Genomic DNA, 24617 nt, shown 5'->3' with positions numbered 1-24617 from the left:
ATTAAAATGAGAACTTTCTTTAGCAAATGTATAAAATGAAATAATTTTTGTTTGCTTGACGTAGTTTTAAATAACTATAAAAAAAACCAGGCGCACTATAAATCTAAGAAATTTAGCTTTTTATTTCATTTCTTTTTTATGATCCTGTCACAAAAAAACAGGATTATTTTATGGACATCAAGACAATTAATGACAATTCAAGCAAACTAGCAGCTAGTATTTTTGTCCCATTCACTCACTTTAATTATAAATTGTATTTAAAAAATAAATAAATAAATAAATAATAATTATTATTATTATTACAGTATATGAGATTTGTGCATGGAGAACATGGGGCAGCTCCACAGGCTTGATCTTCTGGACTTGGATGTCACTCTGAGGGATGCTGAGTGAACCATTGATCAACTCCACAGACACATTCTGAGACTGAAGAAAACAAAAGGACATTAATTACTGTTTTATATTACTGTGAGGAGTAGGATTAGGGTTGTAGTAGGGTTAGGCATTAATAAAATACAATTTAAACTGCAAATTAATAAACAATATAAATAATTATCTTTAAAATGATTGTTTTTACATTACTGTAAGGCCACAGCCCTGCAGGATTTAGTTCCAGCTTTGCTTCAACACACCTATCTGTAGGTATCAAACAAATCTGAAGGACTCAGTTAGTTTGGTCAGGTGTGGGTTGGAACTAAACTGTGCAGAGCTGCAGCCCTCCAGGAACTGAGTTTGACTTCTGTGCTGTAATGCAGTGTTTCTCAACCACATTACTCGACCACCAACACTGCATGTTTTGGATTTCTCATTTGCCTGTCACACTCATTGCAAGTCTTTAATTCTCTGCTAATGAGCTGTTGATCTGAATCAGGTGTGTTTGGTTAAGGAGACATGGAAAATGTGCTGAAACACTGCTGTAATGTGTAGGTTTGGGGTTTGGATAGATGTTAATAAAATACAGTTAATGAGAAATTTCATAAATAAATATTAATAAATAATCTTTGTTAACTTCCAGCCGCAGCGATATACCTTCTAGCAACTAGTTACTTTTTGAATTCTGATCTTGAATTTAACCATCACGGACCAATATGTTTGAGTGTCTAATATGGCAGACTAGGAAAATATATCAACAACATTACGATTATTATTGTGATCCTGATTATAGTCAGCACTTTAACATAAAATTTATAAAGTAACTTGCATTTAAGTGATAAGTCAATCCTGTCTATTTTGATCCACCAACGTTGCAGCTTGTCAGTCAAAACAGAATCATTCCAGGTGCAGTGTTGCCAGATGTAGCTGAGGGATTCCATCCTATCTAAAACCCGCCAAAACGCAAAAAGACCCGCCCAGTAATCTGGAAATCTGGTAATCTGGTTGATGGGAGAACCTTTTTTACCAGCAAAAATAAACTCAAAACCGCCCAATATGGCAACACTGTCCAGGCGATTCATTTTTGAGTGAATCAGTGATTTTGAACGGATTGATTCACTGATTCTTTCTTAAAAACAGTCATGATCGCCATCTATTGGCGTAAAGCAAAAAGTAAAATTTCTATACATAGTATTTTGATGTCAAAATCACATATACATATATTTATATATTTTATATACATATAAATAATTTTAAATGCAACTAGGCCTTTCCAATGACTTTTTAATACAATGTCCAAATATGGGTAAATTTATATTCCATCATTATAACAGATATATAATTAGGCCTACAGTTGAAGTCAGCATTATTAGCCCCCCTTTGATTTTTTTTCTTCTTTAAATATTTCCCAAATGATGTTTAACAAAGCAAGAAAATGTTCACAGTATGTCTGATAATATTTTTTCTTCTGGAGAAAGTCTTATTTGTTTTATTTCGGCTAGAATAAAAGCAGTTTTTAATTTTTTATGAACCGTTTTAAGGTCAAAATTATTAGCCCCTTTAAGCTCAGTTTTTTTCGACTGTCTACAGAACAAACCATCATTATACAGTAACTTGACTAATTACCCTAACCTGCCTAGTTAACCTAATTAACCTAGTTAAGCCTTTAAATGTCACTTAAAGCTGTAGAAAAAAGATCTAGTAAAATATTATTTACTGTCATCATGGCAAAGATAAAACAAATCAGTTATTAGAAATGAGTTATTAAAACTATTATGTTTAGAAAGGTGTTGAAAAAGTCTTCTCTCTGTTAAACTTAAGGCGAAATTGTGGCAAAAAATAAACAGGGAGGCTAATAATTCTGACTTCAACTGTATATAAAATTGTACAATCAACATAATCAGAAAAAAGAAGACTCATTTTAATACAAGAAAAAAACATGTCCAGTAAAGCTTTATTACTCTTGTTTTGATGTCATGTTTGAAAACCTACATTCACTTACTGTATATGTGCTTTAGAATATTAAATGATACATCAGAATAAGTTAATCTCTTTACTGAAAACTTCTAATTTGACAATATTAATAAGCCCACTTAAGTGTACTTAAGTACAATAGTGTACTTAGAAGTGCATTTTTATTATTTATGTTCTTTTTGTTATCATTTAATAGTGAACACAAGTTAAATAACTAAAAAATACATACATTTAAAAAGTTTGATACTGATTGTATTGTTGAATTGAAGTAAAAAATGGGCCCTGGTGCTCTAGTATAGTAAAAGGGATTCTATACTGTTGCACATCATGATTTTACCAAGTACGATGTGATCCTGGATTAACCTCTATGTTGATTCTGGAACATCATTTTTGTTCGAAAATGTAATCCTATTGCCTACCCCTAAACCCACCATAACTGTAAATTATTCCCAAAATCAGAGGTGAATAAGAGTTGGATCATAAACCTAACCATAGGCCTAAACTTAACATAAACGGTAAACGTATCCCTTAATTCTGATTAGAATATTGTTCCAGGATCAACATAGATGTTAATTCAGGAACATGTCCTACTTGGTCAAATCAGGTTGGCGCTACACTGTCAGTGAGAGTCATGTGTGGCTTTGGGTGTATGGCCATATACAATTTGGGTGTACACTCTGGCTGTATTACCATAAATGCGCTTTATAAATGCAAAATATTAAAATCTAAAACATAATTGTGTGTTCTTTCATAATTCATAACCTATTAAAAGCATATAAATGGTTACCACTTGTGCTTCCTGAATCTCTCGGTGCAGAGACTGATTGTTTGTCACAGCAGTCATGTGTGGACCACAAGAGCTGATGTGGTATTTATTTAACCTGTCAGTTCAAACAAAGTTCAAACAAAGCCATTAAAGTCAACATCAGATAAATTAGTTGCTTGACCTCACAATTGTCACATTCAAATTGCAAAATGACCATATGCTGTATTCTTTTTCAAATAAGTGATGTTTAACAGAGCAAAGAGATTTTCACCATATTTACTATATTCTTTAGTCTAGATGACTTACCTAATTAACTGAACTTGCCTTTAACTTAATAACCTAAAGCCTTTAAGTTGCACTTTAAGCTGAAAGCTAGCAATTTCCAAAATTACTAGAAAAATAATATGTACTGTTATCATGCACAAGACAAAATAAATTAGTTATTAAACTATGTTTAAAAATGTGTTAAAAACTGTATTTAAGAAATATCTTAAAAAGAATGAAAAAAAAAAGTCTAGAACAATGTGATTTCACATTGTGAAGTCAAGTAAATGAATAAAATAATAGGCAACTTTGTAATACACATTAGTTTATGATATGGAACCTCATCTTTTATACCAGTGGTGCCCAAACTTTTTCTAATGAAGGGTCAAAAACCAAACTTAATTCAGCGTGGTGGGCCAAAGTTGCCATGCAAACTTTCTAATTTAATAATATATATGTACACGCACACACAGTTGAAATCAGAATTATTAAACCCCCTGAATTATTAGCCCCCCTGTTTATTTTTTCCCTCAATTTCTGTTCATGTCTAATAACTGATTTATTTTATCTTTGCCATGATGACAGTAAATAATATTAGACTAGATATTTTTCAAGACACTTCTATACAGCTTAAAGTGACATTTATGGGCTTAACTAGGTTAATTAGGTTAACTAGGCAGGTTAGGGTAATTGGGCAAGTTATTGTATAACGATGGTTTGTTCTGTAGACTAATGAAACAAAAATTAGCTTAAAGGGGCTAATAATTTTGACCTTAAAATGGCTTTTAAAAAAATTAAAACTGCTTTTATTCTAGCCGAAGTAAAACAAATAAGACTTTCTCCAGAAGAAAAAATATTATCAGACATACTGTGAAAATTTCCTTGCTCTGTTAAACATCATTTGGGAAATATTTTAAAAAGAAAAAAAAAAAATCAAAGGAGGGCTAATAATTCTGACTTCAACTGTATATTACATTTTATGACGTACTTCTTACAATAAAACCTCATTTATAATCTCATTTCTAACACAGTGGGGTTCAATGTTTTTTTATTTACAAAAAGAATACATTTTCACTCGATAGTGTATTATATGTGTCCTAAAACTGTTTTAGCAATGTGCCACATATACATCTGTCAACATCTAAAAAAATGTGTTTTAGGGTTTCATGACCCTTTAAAAATCTGATTTATTCATATTCAATTGAAACATTTAATTTGACTTTTACTTTTTTGTAGCTCAGCAGTTAAACAAACAAACAAAAGGTTACGTTAAATTAGAATCTGATGATCTCTGTTTGAGGGATTCGCCCCAATCCTAGGGCCTGCGGGCCCTAGTTTGGCCATCTCTGTTTTATACTATAACCCGGGACCCCAAACTATATTACTACAAAACTATCCAAAATTACAAAAAAACATAAATAATTTAATTCTTATAGTTAAAAAAAGTGAATGAGTGTGTATGGGTGTTTCCCAGTGATGGGTTGTGGCTGAAAGGGCATCCGCTGCGTAAAACATATGCTGGATAAGTTGGCGGTTCATTCTACTGTGGCAACCCCTGATTAATTAAGGGACTAAGCCGAAAAGAAAATGAATGAATGAATGAATGATTTTAAAAAGTACCATTGAAGATGGAAGGCAAAAAAAATTGTGGCACTTTGCTTTGTCAAGGGATGCACCAATACCAGCCAGCTGATCCAAATCCGATCTTGCGCTTGTGTTATATTATGTGTAATTTATAAGCCAGCAAAAGCCTGGAAGGTAGCCTATTATAAGGCAATAGAAAGTTGTCATGTAAGCCTACTATATCCTAAATGTTTTGAAGCCATTCTACAGTTTAATGTGAAGCACAGATGAATATTCAAGTGTTTAAATTTATGTTCAGTTCAGCGCCCCCCGCCACTCCGCCTGTCAATCATTCTCCATTCATTCACAGTTCAAACTGCGTGTCTCGTTCATGACAACACAAAACACTTTCCCCAAGACTATTTGTTCCTGTTAATTTAAGTAATCGGTGGAGAAATGCATTTAGTTTTGCATTAAATTGATTAATTTTGACCTGCAACATGGAGATCATTGCTGTTTTTAAATCATGTTGCGCTATGTGATCTCACGAGAAAACGTAAGTATTTTACGTTTTGTCAGTTTAGTGGCTAATTCGTACGAATTCAAGTTCAGTCGTACAAAATTGTACGATTTTAAAAAGGAGGCGTGGCACCTAACCCCACCCCTAAACCCAACCGTCATTGGGGCATGAGCAAATCGTACTAAATTGTATGAATTAGATCCTACGAATTCACACGAATTAGCCACTAAAGCAAAAAGTTACGAACTGCTGTGAGATTGTGTTGGTTACACCAACAGATCGCATTCACAACACTGGAGTAGAAAGGGTTATTACCTGCCCTTCACACACAAAGTAGGCCTACCTGAAACTTTAAATTAGAAAAGGCTTAAAAATACATCGGATAAATACTCAACGCACAAGATTCTCCCCTTTGTGCTGCTGTTTTAGAAGTGGGAGGGCTGCGCGCTGTGTCTCAGTGATGCAAGCGCTTCATCACATGCCGGCTGCGCAGACGTGACATGCGCCGCTTTGTAAAATTATTTTTACAATAAGTTTCTGTTCTCTCATCCTTCCGACTGAGTTTATTCTTCCAAGGGCAATACTTTCAGTGCTGTGAAAAGTTTGTAAAACCTTGCTCATTGTTGTCAAAGTAGTTGATTAAACTATTAAAAGTGAAACTGGGGCGCATATGAATTGTCATTAACAGAAAATTATTAAGCCTAATATAGGCTACTCTGAAACTGAATATTTCACTGTCATTTTGTTTATTTTAATATTTTATTTAACAGATCTGTTTGTCAGTTTGAAAAAAAAATTAAAACAAACAAAAATAAATAAATAAATAAATAAATAAATGGCACAGTATTAGGATCGGATCTGTATCGGTCGATACTCAGAATTTTGGTATCGGGATTGGATCCAAAAAAATAGAAACTATGCATCCCTAGTTTAGTCTTAAAATGTCTTTCAAAATGGCACACATAAAGGTAAAATTTTGCACTCAACTGAATCTCTCAAAACAAATGGAAACTAAATTTAGAGTTTCAGCAACACAATCAAACATTGAATATTTCTCAGAAATTTTAATTGCTCAGGCAATCATTTTAGAGCATATAATAGAGGTAGAATTTTGTAGTGACTGATTTTTGCTGCTAATGAAATCACAAACTGACGCAGGTGAGATTGGTGGTGTTTACCTGAAGAGTGCTTGCTGTGAGTGCTCTTGTAGCTTCATCAATTCTGACTGCAGGCCCTTCAGATGCATTAGCAGACAACAAAACACCATTACTGAACAGTCAAACCATTCTTTCACAAGTTAGCGAGCATGCAAAATAATGAAATAAATTAATACCTCAATGAATTTGTGGCTTTCAAAATGAGTGTCCCGGAGCTTTTCCAGCAGGATGCTTTTCTGAGGGACAGACATCATGTGTTATAGAAGTCTAAAAAATGACCCAAAACTGTTTCTAAAATTAAAATCTATTGCCATACGTTTAAAGAAACATTCCATCTAAAAAGAAATCAGCTTTTACTCCCAAAGAGTTAAATAGTTGACTTATACCTTATTTTGAGTTTGTTCGATCTCCATTTCACCTTTAGCTTAGCTTAGCATAAATCATTGAATCGGATCAGACCGTTAGCATCTCACTCAAAAATGACCAAAGAATTTTCATAATTGTCCTGTGAAGAGCTTTAAAATCTGCATTTTGTATTCAGTGTTCGACATAATCTCAAATTAAACATGAAGAGAGGGCGGGACATATTGTACCCCTCCCCTTTAAAAAACATCCAATAGTGTTTTGTTTTTATCACAGCTCTGCCAGTGAGAGTGGTTGAGTTCAAGCATAACAAATGAAAAGCCAATGAGAAGTGTCTTGAAGGAGGCGGGGCATGTCAGGTACTTTTTCACCTTTATTATATAGGACAGTAGAGATGAGACAGGAATACATGGGGAGCAGAGAGAAGGTTAGGATCAGCAAAGGACCTCAAGCCGGAAATTGAACTCAGGTCGTCGTACTTTACCACTAGGTTATGGGCGCTGACAGATTGTACAAGATTTGATGAAGGGATGTGGGAAAAAAAATCCAAGGCGGAAGTGACAAACTTCAAGCTTTAAATGTTTATATTAGGTTTACAGCTTCTGAATGCAAATTGTGTCACTATTTTGCCCACTAGGTATCATTAAAACTAGCATACTAATACGAACATCTAAAAAAACGTTAATTTAATTTAATGGGACCTTTAAGGGGTAAAACTTGACTCTTCTGTAATTACATTGTGTACTAAGACGGAAAATGAAAAGTTCTTGGTCCAAGTTTTTGTGCACAATGTAACAACAGAAGACTTTAAATAGGAAAATTATATAGGAAAGAAATAGGAAAGAAACACTTTTTGAGCAAAATGCTAATGGTCTAATCCGATTCAATGATTTATGCTAAGTCAAGCTAACAGTGCTCCCACCATATCCCGGAGATCAACTGAATGATTCAAAAATGGTAAAACTCAAGTGTTTAACTCTAGGGCAGTTGTAAAATGAGTCTATTTTCAAAAAATCTGATCCTTTAACATTACCTTTGTAAGCTCCTTGTCTTTCACAGCCAGTGCCATATGTGATTCTTCTAACTCTCCCTGCAAATATACGTAGAAATGTTTAATACAAAATGCCAGCCTGATCTAACGTGAAAACGTAAGTATTTTACGTTTTGTCAGTTTAGTGGCTAATTTGTACAAATTCGTAGGAGTTTAGTTGTACGAAATTGTACGATTTTAAAAAGGAGGCGTAGCACCTAAGCCCACCCCTAAACCCAAACGTCATTAGGGGATGAGCAAATTGTACAAAAATGTACGAATTAGATTGTACACATTCATACGAATTAGCCACTAAAGCAAAATGTTATGAGTTGCCTTGAGATTGTGTTCAAAATGCTTCTGTGTCCAGAAAACTGCACACTCAAGGATTCTCTCACCCTTAATGCAGAGGTTTCTCTTCTCAGTTTGATCAGTCGATCTTCAGCGAGGTTCTTCTCAAGAGTTAATTTTTCATTCTGTGGAAAAATATTGCAACTTAGCATATAGTAGATACTGATAAATCATTATGGAAATGGAGATGGCTACATTGAAAATGACAACATAAGCACATTCTGAAAACGCAGCCCTTTATACATTCCTGGATATCGCAACTTATGTAGCCAGAAGTACATATGGTTGAAGTTAAAGAAGAAATCAGAATTAAAGTGAAATCAGAAGACACTAATGGTGGACTGAAAACTGGTTGTAGAAGTGTTATGAAGTGTAATGATTTTTTTCATTTAAATATACAAAACCCCCAAGAAAAGTGTTGTATATTTTGCTCACCTATGACTGTTCAAATGTTCTAATCTAGAGAAATATGTTGTTTATTTCTGATTTTCAATGGCATTTCTAACAAAATAATTATGATCTTTCTTCCAATAACTTTTAACTTTAAAACATTGGAAAAGGTGACCTGTATTAACATTTTTAATTGTTTAAAGTGATATATTATATATTTATGTATATGGAGTTTTCATTCCAAAATGGCCGCCGCGTCATCTAGTGGCTGTTTACCAAATTGCACTAGAGTGTCGCCTCTTGGTGATTCTATGCTCTTTGATGCAGACTTGAGCACCGAACTCGCTCTAGAAGTCCCAGAAGTCATTGCGACTGGAGGTGGAAATCGCAGCATTTTATATAGGTGTACTATTAAAGTTCGGAGATATAACTTATTTACCTCAGGAGTTTCCCTAAATTAACCTTAATGAAATCTTAAAAAAGGAATACACACATAAATGGTGTTTATTTGCTGAAATTTGTATTAAAATCTGTTTTATTTATATTGTGCAATATATTTATAATGTTTTTATGCATAGTATATATTTTGAAAAGGGGAAAAACAATAAATCATTGTATGAATGCTGTAATGTTTAAATACATTTCCATTAAAAATGCGTGAAGGTCATGTGACCATCAGGAGGAACGCAGCATCTCATTTCTCACAGGACGCGTTCTCTGTTCTCGTGGTCTCTCGAGTTCGTTCTTCCGAGGACACCTGGGTAGTACCGGTTTTCACAAGAACACAAGTCCGTTCTTTGCGTTCTTGGAATTGAGAAAGAGTTTGTTGTGCATTTGCACCTTCTAGTGGCGAAAATTACACAACGTGCCTTTAAGCAGATAGACTGTACAAAGTGAAAATGTGAAAAATTATTTCACCTTGTCACATCTAAATGGGCACATATTTTATATGACAATACAAAAGTGGGAAAAAAATCCTGAGAAATACTGATAACGTTTGTCAGAAGAGAAAAATAAATGTCGTCCGTACCTTTTCTTCAGTTATCCTGAATAACGCTTTCAGCCGTTCACAATCCTTTATCTAAAAGACAGATGTAAAGTTATTGTGTGGGAACAGTCATTAGTAAAAACATGCTCCTCAGTGCTAGTAATGTTGTAGTGAAGAGTGATCATACTAATGTGCAGTTGCTGGCCTGTGCTCGTGCTGCTCTCTCCTGGCTCTCTCTCAGGGCACATCTGCTTTCATCCAGCTCCTCTGACAGAGAGCGAGCTCTCACCACATACAGCTGAGCACTGCGGACACACAAACCAACACTTAATGGTTGTCTTTGAACTTTCTAGATTTTAATGAGAGTAAGACTGAAATGATTCTGTTCGGCCTGTCAAACTCTTCCAGAACACCGATAGTTATTCTTGAAAATGTAAGTTTTTCTATGAAGCCCTGGGTAAAAAATCTGGGTGTTGTTCTGGATGTTGGCTTGAGCTTTGATGAACAGATAAACGCAGTGGTCAAATCCTGCTTCTTTCAGCTTCGACTTTTAAAAACAGAGAAAGAAAAAATTTAGATAAAATAATCCATGCTTTTATTACCACTAGATTGGACTACTGTAACTCACTATACTTTGGGATTAGTCAGAAAACCTTATCCCGGTTACAATTAGTTCAAAATGCTGCTGCAAGGCTCTTAACAGGTACCAAGAAACATGAGCACATTACACCAGTTTTACGCTCTCTGCACTGGCTGTCTGTGCACTATTGAGTCACTTTTAAAATGCTTCTCTTGGTTTTTAAATCTCTAAATGGCCTGGCACCTTCTTCTCTGTCAGATATGTTGATTGAGCATTAGCCTGGTCGGTCTCTTCGGTCATTTAACCAGAGACTGCATCCCTAAGTTGAGGCTGAAATGCAGAGGTGGCCGTGCCTTTGCAGTAGCTGGTCCTAGGTTGTGGAATGCTCTGCCCCTCTGTGTTAGATCTGTTTCATCCCTGTCTGTTTTTTCATTTAGGTTAAAAACATACCTCTTTGATTTGGAATTTTATCAATGAAAATTGTCTGTTTAGCAATAATTTTATATTTTTTCTCTGTTGTGATTTGTACTTTGCAGCACATTTGTCAACCTCTGGTTGTGTTCAATAGTGCTATATAAATATAAATTGACATTGACATTAATAATCAATGTATTCAAGTAAATAAAAACAGTGCTCATAAATAAGTACACCCCATTTAGTAATATATATTGGCGCATTCGATAAAAACAGATTTATTAAATGGATATATAAATAATATTTATAATATGGATATATAAATAATATTTTAGTCACTGAACAGGTTTATAAATAGACAGATAATACATTTAATTTAATGTGAATTATTGGGAAAAAATTACAAAATACAAAATTTCAAGAAAATGTTATAATTTTTTGGTTTCTCTTGAATTTTGCTCTTTTTAAATTTTTTATTTAATATTTTTTCCTAACATATATATTTGTATGCAGTGGCGCAGTAGGTAGTGCTGTCGCCTCACAGCAAGAAGGTCACTGGTTCGAGCCTTGGCTGGGTCAGATAGCGTTTCTGTGTGGAGTTTGCATGTTCTCCCTGCATTCGCGTGGGTTTCCTCCGGATGCTCCGGTTTCCCCCACAGTCCAAACAACATGCCGTACAGGTGAACTGGGAAGGCTAATTTGTTCGTAGTGTGTGTATGGATGTTTCCCAGAGATTGGTTACGGTTGGAAGGGCATCCGCTGCATAAAACATGTGCTGGATAAGTTGGCGGTTCATTCCGCTGTGGTGACCCTGCATTAATAAAAGGGACCAAGCCGAAAAGAAAATAATTGAATGAATAAATTTGTGTGTACTCATTTTTTACTGGCATCAGAAATTGTTTTGTTAAAGAAGCTCCAGATTTGGCTTTAGTACTGACTAATCTAATGTATATGCACAAATATAATACTGTAAAGCATGCTTTAGAAAATATAATTTAAAAGACAGATTTGTGAGGGGTGTACTGAATGATATATGTTGATCACTGAAAGTATAGTTATTATATTACATCAGTTATTTGAAGGCAATGGTATGTAAAGTACAAGTATAGTAATGCACAACTATAGCAATACTAGTCCTTTTTGATCTAGTGTTTTGGTCCCCATGAGGAAAACAGCTCATAAAGCATGCAGAATTAAGTGTTTTGAATATGTAAAAATGCAGATTGTTCTCTATTAGGGTTGGGTTGAAGACAGAAAATATAGTCTGTACAATATAAACATAAATAAAAAAGGATAAAAGTCATTATGCCTAAGGGAAGTCCCCATTAAACTTGAAAATCAAGTGTGTCTGTGTGTGTATGTGTGTACATGTACGGATGTAAGAAAATTTATTAAATTAAAGAAAGAATATATGTGTGAATGAAATAATGAACGTATGTATGCATGTATACGATTTAAAACAAAACAAAGGAAGCATAAAATAAGTAAACAACTAAACATCAAGACATTTTACTTAATATTTTAATGAACTGCATTAAAAAAATTCTAGAAAAACGTGAGTATGAGGTAGCCAAAAATATATTTTATGACCTGGACTAGTCATGTTAATTAATAAAATAAAAGGCATTTTGTGACACATTAATTTCTCTTCATGCTAATTATACTGCTAAATATCTAGTGAAACAGTGTAGACCTGGCCATTTTAGTGTGCAGCTCTGAAACCTCGAGGCTAAGCTTCAGGATTGTGTCTTCACACTGAGAAAGGTTCCTCATCAGGTTGCTGTTCTGCTCATTCAGTCTGCGCTGTGTGTGTTTGAGCTCCGCCACCAACCCTGACAGATCTGCAGACTCACTGAAAACAGAAATGAGAAAGAAAGTGAGAGAGAGGAAACCAAGGGGCTTGTAGAACTGTTGACTAAAACCAAAACAATAAAACAAATAAAATATTATTTAATGTATTTTCTAACATGAACAACAAATAATACATTTATTACAGTAATTATTTATCTTTGCTAATGTTAGATAATGGAAATAAATTTCATTGCTAGTTCATGTTACCTTACAGTGCATAACATTAACATGAATATGGATTTTAATAATGTGTCAGTAATTGTTGAGCTAAATGCTGTTCAACTGTTGTTTATCATTAGTTTATTGTAGTAAATAAATGAACATTAACTAGAAAAAACACCAAAGTGACAACAATTTTAATCTTATTTTGATTCTAATCTTCAGTATGACTAAATAACGTCAAGACAACCTGTAAATATGTTAAAACAAAAATAAAAACTACATTTGTCAAGTCATTTCTGTAAGATGCATTCTTTAAAATGAACTGACCAGTGACATTCATCTCCATCTGTATATGTGGCCTCGGTTAAAGGAAGATGATATTCAGTCCCTGTGGGAACAATGTAAGACTGCTTTAAGAGTACAGTTTAAAATGTCAATTTAGCTAATGCTATTTACTAATGAGATTATGTTAACATTTTAAAGAAATTAGTACAATAATTTCAGTAAAGACATGTATAATATTACATATGATAAATAATATATATATATTAGTGGTGGGCGGTACACCGGTGTCATAGTCATCACCGGTGTGACATTGCGCCACGACATGGATTTTCTAATTCCAACAATACCGTAATAAATCAATAATGTGCCTTGATTAGCATTTACATCAATAATAGCTAATTCTAAATAATAAGGCATTACATTTTCTTCAAACGTTCAGTTGTGGTCTGAATACCTGTCCTTATACTACAGGGCTCGAAATTGCAACCATTTTGGTCGCATGTGCGCCCGAAATTTAATCTATGCGCCCTCATAATATATTTGGGAGCATTTGATTTTCTCTATAAACTTGCTGAATTGCTCTACGCTGCCGCTGTATTGGTTCATATTAGCTGTCAATCACTCAACGCTTCCCGCTGTCAGATGACAGGGAGCTTTTGTTACCGCAGGAAATGCAAACGGCTGAAGAATGAAAAGTACACAGGTTTGCAAACCTCAATTAAAGTTATAATAATAATAATAATAATAATAATAATAATAATGGCGCAGATGACAGCGATCATGACATGAGGTAAATGTTAATCCACCAGCTGAGATCAGTCGAGGGTTTTCGGAGAAGGTGCCCGAATCTTGTTGCGTTGCTTTCACTGCGTGTTCAGCGCAAATGTCCGCTAAATGTAAAATCTAATACTGTACACATAATCGCCAAAGAAACTCGTCTTTACTAAGTTTACACTGAAACTACGGCTCATAACAAAGAGCAGTATTGCACCGGTGGTCATCGTGAGAATCCTGCTCTGTCTGCTCATAAATTGGTGCCGCTTTATTCCACAAACAGAGAAAAATGAAGTTCAGCTCATAACGGGACGGAGCATTTAAAATGACACAAACCGAAACCAAAACTTAAAGAGTGATAGAAGTGAGACTTTTTTTGTCCGTTCTTCCTTGAAATGTATATTATTTTGCTATTTAAAGTAATACCATGATATTATACCGTAACCGTTCAAAAGATTTAAAATATCGTGATATTAATTTTAGGTCATATCGCCCACCTCTAATATATATATATATATATATATATATATATACACACACACACCGTGTCTCAAAAAACAAAAAAAAACTGCTTTGTTGTTGTTTTGAACGTTATATGTTATGTTAATGTTATGTTGTGTTAGCCAGCACGTAACAAAATAAATATGTCATCATTACGCCATCATTATGTCATCGTTAAAGAAAGTAAATAAAAGGATTATTCTAAAGCACAGATTGGGCTGTTATTCCTGTAAAAAATTTAGTCATTCTTATTCCGGTAGTAGGATAAGCAGTCTTATATTTTGTACCATATATAATATCTTGAGTTTTTTTTTGAGACACTGTGTATATATATTTATATTGTAAGCAGTAGTACACTTTGTGTTAAGATTTACATTATAGGCATGTGATAATATAAAATTTCCACTGCAAGATAAGTGTTGATTTTTCATAACAGCATTTAGTAAATTACAAAAAGAGGTTGAAATAAATTCAATGGTTTTCAAAAAACCACTGCAATAATTGGACATGTCTAATTAAAAATAACAATTGTTTTGTTTTTATTTTTGAGCAGCAAATCTGCATAAAATAAGGGCTTCTATAAAGGATTGTGTAACACTGACGTAATGATGCTGATAACTGTGAATCACTGAAAACAATTACATTTTATATTGATTAAAAAATATTTAAAGTTGTAAAAACATTTCACAACACCACTGGTTTTACAGAGTTTTGGCTCAAATAAATGCAGCCTTGTCAGATACAACACACTTCTAACTTCACTGAAAAAAAGTGTTGCATGCAAAACTGTTGCAAACAATTTATTTGTGTTGAATTTAAACAAACAAATTAAATTTAATAATGTTCAACTTAATTTGTTTGTTTAAATTCAGCCCAAATAAATTGTTTACAACCACTTAACGTAAAAAAATTTAGTAAATCCAAGGAATCGTCTTTGAATCATTTTTTTCAGTGTTGTTAAAGAGATAGTACACCTAGAAATTAAAATTGACTCACTATTTATTCACTTTCCTTTCCCCCTTTTGAACACTAAAGACAGTATATTGACCATGTTTGAAATTGCTAATCATTAATATCCATAGCAGGGAAAACAAACACTACGTACACTGTAAAAAGCGATTACTTTTTTAAAAATGTGAGTAAATGCACTGCCTTAAAGTGACAAGTGGGTTTTACTTTAAAAATTTAAGTAATTCTGTTGCGACTTAGAACTGTTAACTTAACTTAATTGTTTAGAATTACGCACAGTTCATTTACTTAATAACGTAAAGGTAATGGGATTACTCACTTTTTTAAGGTAATGTCAACTAAACACCGTTTATAGTGTCAGTGTTTACGTTTTCATCATTCTTTCAAATATATGAATTGTGTTGTGTGTGTGTGTGTGTGTGTGTGTGTGTGTGTGTGTGTGTGTGTGTGCGTGTGTGTGTGTGTGTGTGTGTGTGTGTGTGTGTTCAACAGAAGAAGGAAACAAGTTGAAACACAAGTTGAAGCTGAAACAAGTGTTTGTTTGTGAACTATTAAACAATCAGTTAACCACTATTTATTATCCACTTACCCGTTAAAGATGATTTTCTTAAGGCTGATCCTGTTGGGTTGTTTTTGTCCTCAGAAGCTCTGTAAAAGAAATACAAATTCATATAACTTTTTTATATCGATTTTAAAAAGTAGCCTCGTCTGGTCATATATAAATGGCGCCACAGCATGGCGTCGTTGAGTTTAGCATAACATTTAGCATAACATTTCACAGCCAAAAAATAGATGCCAGGTAAGTATAAACAAAATATAAACATACAAACTGCACAAATATAAAAATTAAATAATTATGAAAATAACAAATTTTTAAAGTGTGTATGGCTTTAATGTTTAAAGAGTCTCTGCTTTTTAATATAATTATAGCATCGTTGAGTTTGTTCTCGTGTTTCTCACCCGTCTTGACAGCATTTTCTGATCCACTCTCTCATAGTGGCATGAAACACGTCTCTGCTGACCGGAGAGTCCTGCTTTTCTGGGTCCAGCATGTGTCGTAAACTGGTTAATTTTTCCTGACCGGAGCTTTGGAGCGTCATGGCCTGAAGATACTGAACCACGGTTGAGGCCCGAACCTCTCCTGAAGGAAACAAACAGAGGTAGCTAGTATAAATACGAATTTTCAGAAGAATGGGGACTCTGTAGCCAAATGATTTTGACGACGAAAAAAAGTGCAATTTAATGTGAGTAATTTATTCCATACAGTACTGTATGTTTCTTCTTGTTGTTCTTGAAATCGTGATACACTACAATTTAGATTTGCTAAATAAATGCATTGTTTCCATGAAATTATTAAGCTAAAACAAACTGTTTCATTGATCCAAAAATCAATATGCAGCACGAATAAAAAATGATATGGAAAGTTATAAATTTTGAAGCTGAGCAGCAAATAAGCATATTTCTCAAGTGTTGGAATAATGATGATAAACATTCAGCTTTGAGTCAGAGGAATAAATTAGATTCTAAAGATAATAGAACAGAATATTTCACAGACACACAACTTTTCAGGATTGCTTAAAGAAAAAATATCCAACAGAGCAGAATTAATATTTCAATATATATATTGAAGTCAGAATTATTAGCCCCCCTGAATTATTTGCTCCCTGTTTATTTTTTCCTTAATTTCTGTTTAACGGAGGGAAGATTTAATCAACATATTTGTAAATATAATAGTTTTAATACCTCATTTCTAATAACTCATTTATTTTATCTTTGCCATGATGACAGTAAATAATATTTTACTAGATATTTTTCAAGACACTTTTATACAGCTTAAAGAGACATTTAAAGGCTTAACTAGGGTAATTAGGCAAGTTATTGTATAATGATGGTTTGTTCTGTAGATAGTTGAAAGAAATATTAGCTTAAAGGGGCTAATAATTTTGACCTTAAAATGTTTTTTTAAACATTAAAACTGCTTTTATTCTAGCCAAAATAAAAGAAAAAAACTTTCTCCAGAAGAAAAAATATTATCAGACATACTGTGAAAATTTCCTCGCTCTGTTAAACATCATTTGGGAAATATAAATATATATAAAAAATTCAAAGAGGGGCTAATAATTCTGACTTCAACTGTATATATATATATATATATATATATATATATATATATATATATATATATATATATATATATATATATATATATATATATATATATATATATATAAACCGCCTTTAAATAGCAGTTTAAGCAGAATGTACCTTGAAAAATAACTAGTAAAATATTATACAGTGTCAGCAAAGTTATTATGTTTAAAAATGTGTTTAAAAAAAGTTTATCTCTGTTAAACAGCATTTGGGAAATATTTGAAAATATATACCAATTTCACAGAAGGCCTCAAATTATGTCTTTCCAACTGTAAATATCCACAGCTATGCAAAAAATGAATAAAATAAGAGATCACTTGAAAATGTTCACTCTAATCTAATGTTTTTTTTGGATTTTCTAGATATATTAGGTGCAGTTTAAGTAAAATTAAAAAGGAAGAGGGTAATTTTTTCTGAGAAATCTGTTACGGAAAGGACACTGAATACCTTTTCCAGAAGTGTCACATGCTTCAAACGTTATATTCAGGAGTTCTTCCTCTGAAAATCCAATAGTGTCAGCGCAGTCACTCAGATCTCTGTTTTCTGATAAGGAATCTACAGCAGTGTAAAGACACAGGTTCAGATAAGAAGACTGTAATTATAGCTACACATTCAGAAGATCCTCAGCTGACCTTCACTGTTCTCCAGCACATGGCATGGCTCCAAAGAGTACGTTCCAGAGTCAGTGGAAAGGCTTGGGATGCTGCATTCTTGACAGCCGTGATCCAAGGAGGAGAGAACGGGACCGACATCTTCATCTAAACGATTCTGATGTTCAGCCGAATTCTCTGAAGCCATAGCCACTGCACTGTGAAAACAAACAAAAGAAAAGTTACATTTTTGCCCAGCACTAGTATTTTTCGAATTATAAAACAGGTTTTCACACTGTAAAAAAGGAGTCGAGTCAGCTCAAAATTGTAAGGCAAATTGCAGCAGAGCTTTTTGAGTTGACTCAAATCAAGTGCTGTATTTGGGTTAAACGTTGAGTCAACTCAGAAAAAAGATGGGCAGCAAGTTGCTTTATAATTTTGAGTTTTATTTAATTTTAAGAGTCGGCTTTTTGCGCACGTGCGTGTGTGTGTGAGTGTAAAAACTAGTTTGTTAATACAAAAATTATTAGTGGTTAGTCGCCATTAATCACATCCAAAAATAAGTTTGTTTTGACATAATATATGTATGTTATACATTTATTATGTACAGTTCTTAGCATAAATGAGTACACCCCCTTTAAAAAGTTCGAATTTAATCAGTAGCTCAATAAACAAAACAACAATTTCCAAACTTTTCACAAGGCTGAGTTTTATTGAACACTTATTCAACTCCATAACATGAATTGAAGGTTAATAATCTGACTTGGATCTCAAAAAAACCTTCAATTTTACTCAAATTGGTTGAAGCAAAAATGAATACACCCTGCAACAAAAACTACTACATCTAGTATTTTGTGTGAGCACCGTGATTTAAGCACAGCACCACGTCTTCTAGGCGTGGAATGAACAAGTTGGAGACATATTGAAACATCTATCTTTTTCCATTCTTCAAAAATAACCACTTTTGGAGCCTGGATGGAGAGTAATGCTCAAGTTGTCGCTTCAGAATTCCTCACAGGTGTTCGTTTGGGTTCAGATCAGGAGACATACTTGGCCATTCAATCACCTTCACCCATCTTTCCTAAATTTTTGGATCACTTTTGCTACAGTATTTTGACTTAAGCTGCGGTCACACTAGACTTTTCTCCCCATAGACTTCCATTCAGACGCATATGAATGCGTCAGACCTGAAACGCAAGGTCGTGTGTCAAGTTTTGCAGGTCGCTGGGGTGCAAAGTTCAAGCTTAGTAAACTGTGACCTGCGAAATCGCATCACTTGACTGCGTGAGACCAATCGAGGATCAAAACATGACCTCTCTGGACAGAAATTTAAAACATGGAGCAATCGCCTGCTTTTTTAATGTTTAATCATCTTGTTTAATCCCACTCCTATTCGTAGCGCCGCACAACAGAATTTCGCATGATCAAACTCTAGTGTGACTGCAGCTGTAAGTGTGGCTTTTGTCCTAAGACTATGACTCCGCAGTCACACTAGAGTTCTGTAGTATAGCGCTGCGAAAAGGGGCAGGATTAAACAAGATGATAGAGAAGTCATGTTTTGATCCTCAATTGGTCTCACACAATCATGTGATGCGATTTCGCAGGTCAGAGTTCACCAAGCTTGAACCTTCCAACGATTTGAACTGCAAATTTGTCGCACAACCTTGCGTTTTCGGTCTGACGCATTGGCGTACGTATGAATTCACAGCATGAAGTCTATGGAGAGAAAAGTGCAGTGTGACCGAAGCTTAATTGAGGTGTACTCATTTTTGCAACATGGGCTTGAATAAATTTGTTAGGAAAATCATTTTTTTGTGTGTACAAATTAACAAATCTTGTTTGCAATTAAGTGGTTCATTCCGCTGTGGCAACCCCAGATTAATAAAGGGACTAAGCCAAAAAGAAAATGAATGAATGAATGTTTGCAATCAATTGTCTACATTGGGGGAGCATTTTGTAATATAGTATCTCATGTTGATTCTGAGAGGAAACCTATGGTTTTATGACAAATGGGGTGTACTCATTTCTGTTGAGCACTGTATATATGATACACACACATACATGAAAACAAAACTATTTTGCAACATATATATTTAATCTTATATATCAATTCTATCATATTTTATATATAAAAATATAAATAAACATTTCTCAAAAATATGTGTGCACTCAAAAAACTTTGCGGCTTGTTCAAACTACTTATTTAAAATGAGCCGATACAACACAATTCTTGATATTTTTTTGGTACAACTTGCTTGTTTTATGTTCAATCTACTTACATTTGTTAGATTAACTTAATCGATTTGTATTGGGACAACATGAATAATTTGTCTAGAACCCTAAATTTTTTACAATGTGTATTTATATATCCGTAAAAAATATATACAGTGCATACATAAATTGTATATAATGTCAAAACAATCTCTTATTTTGGAAATCCCCTAACGTGATTTCACCAATGTTCCTGGATTAACGTCTATGTTGATCCTGGAGCACTATTCCAATCAGCCAATCAGAATTAATGGATATGTTTACAGTTTATGTTATGGTTGGGTTTAGGGGTAGGGAAAAGGTATGGATTACATTTTCCAACAAAAATGATGTTCCAGGATCAACATAGAGGTTAATACAGGACTGCATCATACTTGGCAAAATCATGAAGTGCTTGGACTTGATTAATCTTTGCCCAGCACTAAAAATATTTATTATATTATGCATCTTAATTTCATTAGAAGATATACTTACATGTTCCAGAGCTACTGTAGAATAATTGTGCTCCTCAGTTGTATGGTTTTGCTATATATAAAAACGTCAGTGAGAAATGACAGCGGCTTTTTATAATGTTATTAAAGGGGTAGTTCACACAAAATTGACTGACTATTCACTATTTACTGACTATTCTGACTATTTTAAATGTTTACAAACCTTTAGCGTTTCTTCATTCTGTTGAACGCAAAGGTAGAGAGTTTAAAGAATGTTAGAAACCTGTAACCATTGAATTCTGTAGTAGAAAAAACAAATACTATGGATGTCAATGGTTACAGGTTTCAAAAAAGAATTCAAAATATTTGGGACAAAAGGTTTTGTGGCAAGTGAAGGGTGAGTAAAGGATGGCAGAATTATTTTTTTTAGTAAACTAGCCATTTAAGTACACTCTTTGAACTAAATTTAAAAATACTTTCACTGTTGCATCTGTACCTAAATAGATTCTAATGGTTTGTGTTAGCTCCTAAAGTGTACTTATTAGTGTATTTTTAAAATAAAAACTTGCAACCTAGTTACAGCCTTGTACCTTTGTGTCTGACAGTGTAGCTTGAACAAAAATAGTCAACAAAATGGTTTATTCATTCATTCATTTTCCTTTGGCTTAGTCTCTGATTTATCAGAGGTTGCCACAGCGAAATAAACCGTCAACTATTCTAGCATATGTTTTACGCAGCGGATGCCCTTCCAGCCACAACCCAGTACTGGGACACTCATTCACACATAAACTCATATACTACAGCCAATTTTGTTTATTCAATTTACTTACAGCGCATGTCTTTGGACTGTGAAGGAAACTGAAGCGACCAGAGTAAACCCACACCAACACAGGGAGAACATGCAAACTTCACATAGAAATGCCAACTGACCCAGCCGGGACTTGAACCAGCGACCTTCTTGCTGTGAGCCAACTGTGCTAATCACTTGTTTGGAATAACTCAGATTTTTAAACTGTTTTTAAAGGGATTGACCCAAAATTGACTGAATATTGACTATTTTAATTGTTTACAAACTTTTTGGAGATTAGATTTTCTTCTTCTAGCAGGAAAAATAAATACTATGGAAATCAATGGTTACGGGTTTTCAACATTTTTAAAAATATCTTCTTTTGTGACAAGTGAAGGGCGAGTAAAGGATGGCAGAATCTAAATATTTACGCAACCATAAATCCAGTTTTCAGTCTTGTGATCCTTCAGAAAATAATTTCATTTAAAAAAAATCTTGTTTATTCCCAGATTTTAAAGGGATAGTTCACCCACAAATGAAACTGTACTCAATATTTACTCACCCTAAAGTGGTTCCAAACCTTTATGAGTTTCTTTATGAGTGGTTCCAAACCTTTATTAGAAAAAATAAGTTTTTTTTAAAAGTTTTTTAAGATGTTTTACAAAATGTTTGAAACCTGTTCATTGACTTCCACAGGAAAAACAAATACTAAAGAAGCCAATGGCTATTCTTTAAAATATATTCCTTCATGTTCAACTAAAGAGGGAAAGTCAATAAAAAATAATGATAGAATTTTCAGTTTTTGGTGAACTATCCACCTCTGAAATGAAATGCAAAAGAAAATGACATACCTTTTTAGATGCAAGCACTTCTTTAACAACACACAGGGATAGTACATTCAGAACTGCATTGATGATCAAATCAAAGTAGTTGATTCTCATACTGTTGTTTATGTGCATCATCCATCTTGCTTGAAGATCTCAGTGCTTGTAAAAGCAACAGCAGCTGATCTTTGGAGAGCCTTTGCTTCTTTTCATCATAGACGCACACTGGCACACATCAAAACCAGATGACATGGTGACCCTCCCCAAACACCCTCCATTCACTGCCTGTGTGCTGCAAGCAGGACAGGACAATGTTGTAACGGACCATTTTAATTAACATTCAGCAGTTTTCCATATCAAATGATTCCAGGCCAGCACTCATCACTGTCAGGACCGCCCACTAATTGTTGTCATGGTCCAGTTGTGCAAACTGATCCATATATCATTTAATAATAATAATTATAATAATTTATTATATTCACAGCGGAATGAATTTATCTAGCATATGTTCTATGTTCAGCTGCAATCCATCACTGGGAAACATCCATACACACTCATTCACACACATACACTACGGATAATTTAGCTTACCCAATTCACGTATACCACATGTCTTTGGACTTGTGGGGGAAACCGGAGCACCCGGAGGAAACCCACGCGAACACGGGGAGAACATGCAAACTCCACACAGAAATGCCAACTGACCCAGCTGAGGCTCAAACCAGCGACCATCTTGCTGTCAGGCAATCATGCTACCTACTGTGCCACTGTGACACCCATAATAATAATATCATTCATTCATTTATTTTCTTTTCGGCTAAATCCCTTTATTAATCTGGGGTTGCCACAGCGGAATGAACCGCCAACTCATCCAGCATTTGTTTTAAACAGCGGATGCGAGGTGATAGTGCAAACCACTGCACCACCGTGCTGCCCCATAATAATACTACTAATAATAATAATCATAATAATAATAATAATATTAATAATAATAATAATTAAAATAAATATTAAAAAAACTATTATTATTATAATTTATTTAAATTTTTGTTATCTATATTTGTTGTTGTTAGAAGCATTTGTTTAACTAATGTATCATAAATTACAAAATATAATTTAATAGTTTGTAGTCACAAAAGAATTTGAAAGGTCTAAAATTGTACATATATTTTTGCTATTATATCTCTGTAAATGTTTGATGATGATTATTATTTTCATTGTTATTAGTAGTATTAATAAATATATAACAAATTTATATAAAGTATAAAAGTGTGAATACAATTTTACTATTATATCATCGTACAGTCTTATAATAATAATAATAAAAATACTACTACTACTACTACTACTACTACTACTACTACTACTAACAATAATAATAATAAAATTATCATTAGGGTGACACAGTGGCGCAGTAGGTAGTGCTGTGGCCTCACAGCCAGAAGGTTGCTAGTTCGAGCCTCGGCTGGGTCATTTGGCATTTCTGTATGAAGTTTGCATGTTTTCCCTGCGTTCGTGTGGGTTTCCTCCGGGTGCTCCGGTTTCTCCCACAGTCCAAAGACATGCGGTACAGGTGAATTGGGAAGGCTAAATTGTCTGTAGTGTGTGAGTGAGTGTGTATGGATGTTTCCCAGTGATGAGTTGCGGCTGGAAGAGCATCCGCTGCGTAAAACATATGCTGGATAAGTTGGCGGTTCATTCCGCTGTGGCGACCCCGGATTAATAAAGGGACTAAGCCGAAAAGAAAATGAAAGAATGAATGAAAATCATCACAAGGTTTATGTCCTATAGTTATTATTAGTAGTACTCGGTTAATTAATTAATATATTATAAATAACTGTAAATTGTAATTGTAAATGTTTTAAGTCACGAAAGTATTAGAAAGCACTAAAATTGTAGGTGTAATTTCTTTTTGCATAATTGTATAACTGTTTTATTATTATTATTATTATTAATTGATTTTTTTATTAGAAGTAGTAGTACTAGAAGAAGTAATAGTAGTAGTAGTAGTAGTAACGTTAGTAGTAGCAGTAGTAGTATAAAATGGTACTCAATCTAATAAGCAGCATTTATACCCTTTTATTTATTACTTAAATTTATATTTGTATGTTTTATCATTGGGCATTGTGCGTTGATCAATTACAATTAACTAAAGGAGGCATAAAGTATATTAAAACATTGAAACAAGACTACTTTTCCCCAGAAAAATTAACTGATACGTCAAGCACGTGCTTTTATTTTGAAGGGCCTGACTGCTAACCCGGAAGTGTAGAGTATTTTGTTGTTCAG

At 33.8% G+C, this 24617-nt stretch overlaps 1 long non-coding RNA gene across 1 annotated transcript; it reads right to left on the bottom strand.

Moving 5' to 3' along the window:
• Positions 1-12563: 12563 nt before the first annotated feature.
• LOC130231485 (uncharacterized) lies at positions 12564-15882 on the bottom strand. Its single transcript, XR_008838046.1, has 3 exons — positions 15864-15882; positions 13073-13133; positions 12564-12584 (listed from the first exon to the last, which is right to left on the bottom strand). It is a non-coding gene; the product is annotated as an uncharacterized LOC130231485 (long non-coding RNA).
• Positions 15883-24617: the final 8735 nt, after the last annotated feature.

Source organism: Danio aesculapii, chromosome 7 (genome assembly GCF_903798145.1).
Source record: "Danio aesculapii chromosome 7, fDanAes4.1, whole genome shotgun sequence".
Classification (NCBI taxonomy): domain Eukaryota; kingdom Metazoa; phylum Chordata; class Actinopteri; order Cypriniformes; family Danionidae; genus Danio; species Danio aesculapii.
The sequence above is the reverse complement of the archived record's forward strand: the minus strand, read 5'-3'. Positions and strand labels throughout refer to the sequence as shown.